The following is a 7251-nucleotide window of genomic DNA, read 5'->3' as shown; positions in this document are numbered from 1 at the left end:
GCAAGGGCAGCCAGTGCTCTTGGGAAGCCCCTGAAGGATTTATTAGAAGCGTTATTCACATTGATGAACCAGCCTGCCTCCATCTTAGACGGCCATCTTAGAGTAAAGACAAAACTGGGCACAATTCCTGTTTATGATTAAATCTCTATTTATCAAGAACTGGGCTATGCCCAACCTGGAACCTTAACTACAAATGGTCTGTACTGTCTGTTCCAGGAAATAACAACCCTACCTTTGTTACAAAAGGTTGTTATGACTACCCTGTTATGACCACTTTGCAACCATGTCTTTGTTTCAGATGGTGTAATGAGTGACTTATCCTTACGTTATTTTCCTGTAACTCCACCTATTTTGCCTGCCAAGTCCCCCATTTGGACCCCCTCCCCCTGAGCTATAAAAGCCTTGTCTTCCCCACTTCCAAGACTGATCTCTTGAACCCCGCTTTTAGAAAGAGACGGCCTTGGGGCTGGGGATTTAGCTCAGTGGTAGAGCGCTTACCTAGGAAGCACAAGGCCCTGGGTTCGGTCCCCAGCTCCGAAAAAAACAACCAAAAAAAAAAAAAAAAGAAAAGAAAGAGACGGCCTTCTTTGTAAAATTATTATTATTTATGGACTCTACATTTATAAAATTAGTATGGCAACAGTTATTCCTTAATGCGCTAATTCCCCAATAACCACACAAAGAGATTGAGATTTATTAAAATCTCATATACTGAGCAGTTATTTCTCCTCTAAAGCTCCATACGAGTCAGGCTTCCTCCCAGACAACATTCCCACATTACTTGAATTTTTTCTTTGTCCTTTTTTTTTTTTGGTTCTTTTTTTCGGAGCTGGGGACCGAACCCAGGGCCTTGCGCTTCCTAGGTAAGCGCTCTACCACTGAGCTAAATCCCCAGCCCTTCTTTGTCCTTTCTTGATCCAGCTCTCTTCTGAAGCCTCTTCAGTCTCTCCTCATGGCTCCCTCCCTCACGGTTTCTTTCTCTTCCTCTTCCCTATAATAATCGGAAGTCCCGCCTTATTCTACCTAAAGCTCTGTGTCAGCTTGGTGGCTTTTATGGGCAAGGCAGAGAATGAATGAGGAGCAGTGTTTATACAAACTTGAGACAGGAGCTTCTAAGAATGAACGTACCAGAGCCATGTCCAGATTGATACAAGATACGGGGGCAGAGAAACCAGCATTTGAGTAACACAAGGATAGCCTTTACACAGTCACAAAAACATGCCTACACTTGTGCACAAATAAATAATCTTTGGATTAATTGATTGCTTTAATTAACTTGGCCACGATGATTTGGGTTGATCTTTCTGCTCGAATCTTTGGCATTAACAACAGTGTGGACAGAGGGACAACAGCGTGGTGTGGTGTAGGAGAGTGTGGGCCTCAGCACCAGGGGCATGGTGGGGTCTCTGAACACAAGCAGAGCAACGTGGCAGAGGAGGGAGCCTCGTTTTCTTCTTGTGAATTTTACGGTTTTATGTTTATGAACATGAGTGTTTGTATGTATATCTATGTGCCACGTGAGTGCCTGGTGTCCCTATAGCTGGGGTTATAGATGGTTGGGAGCTGCCATGTGGGTGCTGGGATCTGAACCTGGATCCTCTGCAAGAGCAGCAGTGCTCTTAAACACTGATCCATCTCTCCAGGGCTTGGGGATTCTCCTTTTATACTTTTTGAGAGATGGGGAGGTTCACTCAGGAGCCTATAGCCAGGTTCTCTGATTCCCAGGCTAGAGCAGGAAGCAGGAAAAGGGGTGGAAAACAGGGTATTGTACCCCTGTGACATGAGCTTATGTGGCACCCCTTTGATGTGAGCTTATATCATAGTTTGCTAGTGTGGGCCTTATATAGACAGTGTCCCAGTAGGGGCTTGTCAGCATCTGTGAGGAGGCCTGAGGAGAGGCTAGAGTGAAACATTCTTTTTTTAAAGAATACACACACACACACACACACACACACACACACACACACACACCCCACACATCCATGATTTATCTTATGTGTCCTGTGCACATATATGTGCATCTCATACATGCCTGCAGTGAGTACTATCATGTAGGCACTGGGAAATGAATTAGAGTCCTCTGCAGGAGAACCAAGTGCTTTTGACAATCAAGCCGTCCCTCCAGCCTCATGTTTTATTTTACGTTATGTGTGTGCCTGTGTGTCTACGTGGTTACATACATGTGAATGTTGGTGCTAGAGAAGACTCCGGCATCCGACACCCCAGAGGTAGTGGCAGAGTTAGAGCAGTGTGAGCTAACCTAACATGGGTACTGGGGGTTGGGCTCCTCTGGAGGAGCTATACAAGTTCTTAACTGCTGAGACATCTCTTATAAGACAGAGCTCCTGAAAGCTGATGGCTGCTAGGAGAGGAATAGTCAGTTTTCTTTTGGGGCTGAGAGCCACCTTCAATCCTAGTAAGGCACTAGGAGTTAAGTAGATTCTATGATAGGCAGACAGGGAGATACAGAGCACCCACATGGTGGTACTCACAGCAGGCAAGCATATGGTGCACATACACACACCCAGGGAATACTCAATACACACATAGTTCTAAAAATATATACCTTAAAAAAATAATGTCAGCATCTAGCCTCTCCTCAGGCCTCCTCACAGGCCCCTACTGGGACACTGTCTATAAGGGACATGACTAGATAAATAGAGATTGTGAACTTTCAAGATGGCTGGTTGCTTCTTTATCCTCCTGACCTAAGACAAAAGCGTAGCACCTGAAAAGAGAGGCATGGCAGACTTTTTCTCTGACTGTAAGGCCCCCTGCTTGTGGATAGGTCTGACAAATTCAAGGCCAGACCAGGGCATGTTTAAAGTTCTGGACCTATCAGGCTTCCAGTCTTTGTTAAAACCTTAAAACCTCTAGCCCTCAAGAAGATACAGCTTCTTCATACAGTCCTCCCCTCCGCTTTCAAGGGTCTTTCTCTGTGTGCCTGTTGTTTGTGTGTGTGTATTCTCCCACACCTAATAATAGCCTTTGGTTTCTCATGGTACAGCCCTTTAATCCTAGCATGGGGGGCAGAGGCAGGCAGATCTCTGTGAACTTAGGGTATAATAAAAGAAAGAGGAAAAAAAGAAAGAAAGAAAAAATGACAGATATATGAACATAGGGAATGTTTTCAGAAATATTTGAGATTCAAGTTATCAATATATACAATTGTTACTAAAAGAGTAAATATACAAATTGAGAACCTTGGGTGAGCTTTACTATTACTTAAAAAAGTGATCATACTGTCAGAAGTAAACTAAACAATATATTAAACTTTAAAAAAATGTAGTTATCGGGCTGGAGAGATGGCTCAGTGGTTAAGAGCACTGACTGCTCTTCCAGAGGTCCTGAGTTCAATTCCCAGCAACCACATGGTGGCTCACAACCATCTGTAATGAGATCTGATGCCCGCTTCTGGTGTGTCTGAAGACAGCTACAGTATATAATAAATAAATCCATTAAAAATGTAGTTATCAAGGTATAGCAGTGCCTGCCTTTAATCCCAGCCACTCTGGAGGCACAGAAGTCTCTGCGAATTCTAGGCCCTTCAGAGGTACACAGTGAGAACCAAATGCAGGTCCTTCAGAATAGCAGGAAGTGCACTGAACCACTGTGCTATCTTTCCAGCCACAGGCCCTCCCTTTTGTGTGACAAATCCTACTGACTGAGCTAGCTGGAATTCTTTTTAAGAATTTAAAAAATTTATTTCAAATTTTATGTTTTGCCTGCATGTATAGACATTTGGGTACCACATTTGCGCCTAGTGCCTACAGAGGCCAAAAGAAGGCATTGGGTCCCTGGAACTAGAGTTACGGACAGTTGTGAGCCACCATGAGGGTGCTTGGAATTGAATTTGGTCTTCAGGGAAAGCAGCCAGGGCTCTTATCTCTGAGCTATCTCTCCAGACTCCTAGCTGGATTTTTAACATATATATATATCAGAGACAGGGTTTCTCTATAGCCCTATCTGTCCTGGAACTAGCTCTGTGGACCAGACTGGCCTCAAACTCAGAGATATTGGCCTGCCTCTGCCTTCTGAGTGCTGGATTAAAGGCTGCACCGCCACACCCATTCCTAGCAGTAATAGTTGACTGTTAGCAGCTGAGAAACTTCACAGATCCCAGCGGGTGGGGCTCTTTTCCTTTCTCTTCTGTGATTATCCTGTCTTTCTAGTCTGCCTCTTCCACAGCTAGGTATGATGTCTAAGGCCTGTAATCCTGGCTTTCAGGAGGCTGAGGCAGGAGGATTTCAAATGAGTTCTAAACCAGATTAGGCTACATAGTAAGATGTCAGCATATGGCTCAACAAAGAACAAAAACAAAACCCAACCTAAACCAGAATGACACAAAGCTAACAAACCCCAAACCTCCAAAAAAGTCCCTGTGAGAAAGGTGATGCCACTGTAGGACCCTCTCCTGAGAGACCCCACCCCAAAGGGTTATCTTTTTCTTTTTCTTTTTTTTTTTTTAAAGATTTATTCATTTATTATATATAAGTACACTGTAGCTGTCTTCAGACACACCAGAAGAGGGCATCGGATCTCTTTACAGATGGTTGTGAGCCACCACGTGGTTGCTGGGAATTGAACTCAGGACCTCTGGAAGAGTAGTCGGGTGCTCTTAACCGCTGAGCCATTTCTCCAGCCCGGGTTATCTTTTTCTTGAAGTAAAAGACTTGACAGGTTGAAGACAAACAGAATGGAAAAACCAGACTCTATCAAGTTCTTTAACCTTTAAGGGTAGAAAAGACATAGATATCTGTGGGTTTCCAAGCCAGATTAAGGGACAGTAGAGCATTGTTCATGACCCTCCCTCCCACATCTACCAGAAAGCCCAGCAGGAGTGGGGCCACTCCCTACCCCAATCACCACTGAGACCCTGCTCCTCTGCATCCTGATGGCCACTGGTGTGCAATGGCCGATGGGGGTGGGGCAACCCATAGATATAGGGTTAAAAATAGGGAGGCTGAGCCTGGTGGCACAGGGCTATAATTTTAGCACCAGAAGGTAGGAGCAGGGGGATCAGAAGTTTGAGGCTAACATTGGATACATGAGACCCAGTCTCAGAAGAAGCAAAACAAAAGAAACCTACCAAATAGAAGAATTTATACATTTTCTAGGACTGGGTAGAGTTTCTTTCCTTTAAAAATATTTTTCTAGGCTGGAGAGACGGCTCAGTGGTTAAGAGCACTGACTGCTCTTCCAGAGGTCCTGAGTTCAATTCCTAGCAACCACATGGTGGCTCACAACCATCTGTAATCAGATCTGATGTCCTCTTCTTCTGGTGTGTCTGAAGACAGCTACAATGTAATTATATATAATAAATAAATAAATCTTTTGAAAAAAATATTTTCTGTTATTAGAGTATGTTTGTGTCCTTGATATTTGTATGAGGCTGCACATGTGCCATGCTGTACATGTGGAGGTCAGAGGACAAGTTTGTGAAATCAGTTCTCTCCTTCCACCTTTGTGTGGGTTGTGGGCACTGAACTCAGGTCATCAGGCTTGAGTGACAATTGTTTTTATCCATATCTTCGCCTCCACCCCCCCCCCCCCATTCTGAGATAGATTCTGACTATATAGCCCAGGCTGGCCTCATATTCATGGCAATGAAGTTAACCTTTCTTTTTGTCTATGTGTTTTTGTTTTTCATTACGCTGCTCACAGACTTCTTGTCTACCAGATAGAGATTCCTAGGGAAATTCAAATTTCTTGGGTTCATTGTTCCCATAATCTAAAAGCCAAGGAAAGAAAAGTATCTCTTTAGTATATCCTCATTTCTGTCAGGAGTTGATGACATGGGATTACGAGTTTAAGGTTAACTGGGTTACACAGCAAGACCTTGTCTCAAATAACAACAAGCCTCAGCAGTGATAGGAATTGAGCATGTGGCTTCACGAAGCTCTACCACTATGCTCTATTCCTAGCCACTGCACCCTCTCCAAACCCCACACACAAAACAACAAGACAGAATGGGGACAGTAAGCCCAGCTTATAGTTGAGGATATGAAATGAATTATAATAGCTAAGGGGATTCTTTTAAGAAGATAGTGGTTAACTGTCACGGGTATGCTGTCATGGTTAGTGAGCATGGAACTATGTTAAATACTTTGAACACCCCCCCCCGCCCCCAGTACGTTCTTGGCGATAGGATCCTTCTACAGAGCTCTCGCTGTCCTGGAACTTACTATGTATACCAGGCTAGCCTCACGGAGACCTACTTGCCTATGCCTAGTGAGCACTAGGATTAAAGACCTGCGCCACCAGGCTCTGCTACTTTGCTCACTTTAATTAGCCCCTGAGAATAACCCCTCAGGGGAGGTACTATAATATCACTTAGATAAAGGGAAACTGGTTTTTAGAGAATGGGTGATTATGCCTGATTCGAAAATCACAACCTCAGCTCCAGGAAAAGGCAGCTTATTTCAAGACATCTCAGACCAATTGGCAGTGCAGCTCCAACGTTCACCTTCTGACTGGCCACTGGCCTTGCCTGCCTCCAGCCCAGATTTCTGCTCCAGGTCTGGCGCAATAAAGATGCTCAAGGCTCTAAAGAGCCTGAACCAAGTTCCCAGAAATATGCTGTGCTTTATTAATTACTCTAGTCCAGTAGCAACTCCTCCGCAAGCCACTTCGGTGCAAACCATCTATTTGGATCACCTGCTTGGGCCAAAGGCAGGAGCCAGGAAGGAGGGTTGGTTCGCAATTTAAGAATTCTTACACCTGCCAGTTGCATCTACCCAGTTAAGCTACAGCTACCAGTGATCTGTTGAGCCTCCCTAGGCGGAAATCCAAGACCTTTAGCAGCCTCAGCCTTAGGCCCGCCCCTTCCTTTAGGCAGGAGTGTCGAGCGTCAAGTTCACTGAACGCAGCCAATAGGGGAATGTAGCGGCAGAGTGGCGGGAGGTTCGATTGACACTGCCTGGAGGCTGTTAACGCGCGCCTTGGAAAGAGGAAGAATAAGGGGAAAGATACCAGAGTCGCTCTTTGCCCATCTTCGGCTTCTAAGATTCTCCTGCTTCCAACCTGGATCTTTTACTGGTCCTCCCCGGGTTCCTGTTTAACTTCCCACAAGGCTTTCCTAAAGCCTCTGCTTGACCTACCTCAGGCTGAGGTTTGATGTCAGTCCAGCACTGGTAAATTCCCATCCCCCTCCTAAGAATTCAGGCGTCTCGCCTTCGTACTTCGTACTTAAGTCTCTACTTTTCTAGTGGTTAGTGATACTCTCAGGGAAGCAGCCCAGCTAGAGACGTT

General features: G+C 44.9%; 1 protein-coding gene and 1 long non-coding RNA gene across 4 annotated transcripts in view; one reads left to right on the top strand and one right to left on the bottom strand.

Moving 5' to 3' along the window:
• Positions 1 to 463: 463 nt before the first annotated feature.
• Positions 464 to 6726, bottom strand: LOC134486969 (uncharacterized). The gene is made up of 2 exons (XR_010066591.1): positions 6396 to 6726; positions 464 to 4729 (listed from the first exon to the last, which is right to left on the bottom strand). It is a non-coding gene; the product is annotated as an uncharacterized LOC134486969 (long non-coding RNA).
• Positions 6727 to 6910: 184 nt separating this feature from the next.
• Rad54l (RAD54 like) overlaps positions 6911 to 7251 on the top strand; it is a 29664-nt gene continuing 29323 nt past the window's right edge. For 2 of the 3 annotated variants that reach the window (XM_039109594.1, XM_063287403.1), the window contains exon 1: positions 6911 to 7133. The gene's annotated coding sequence lies outside the window, so the exon portion shown is untranslated. The remainder of the gene's footprint in view (positions 7134 to 7251) is intronic. The other variant, NM_001134960.1, reaches the window with a different exon arrangement.

This window comes from Rattus norvegicus, chromosome 5 (genome assembly GCF_036323735.1).
Source record: "Rattus norvegicus strain BN/NHsdMcwi chromosome 5, GRCr8, whole genome shotgun sequence".
NCBI classification, from domain to species: Eukaryota; Metazoa; Chordata; class Mammalia; order Rodentia; family Muridae; genus Rattus; species Rattus norvegicus.
The sequence above is the reverse complement of the archived record's forward strand: the minus strand, read 5'-3'. Positions and strand labels throughout refer to the sequence as shown.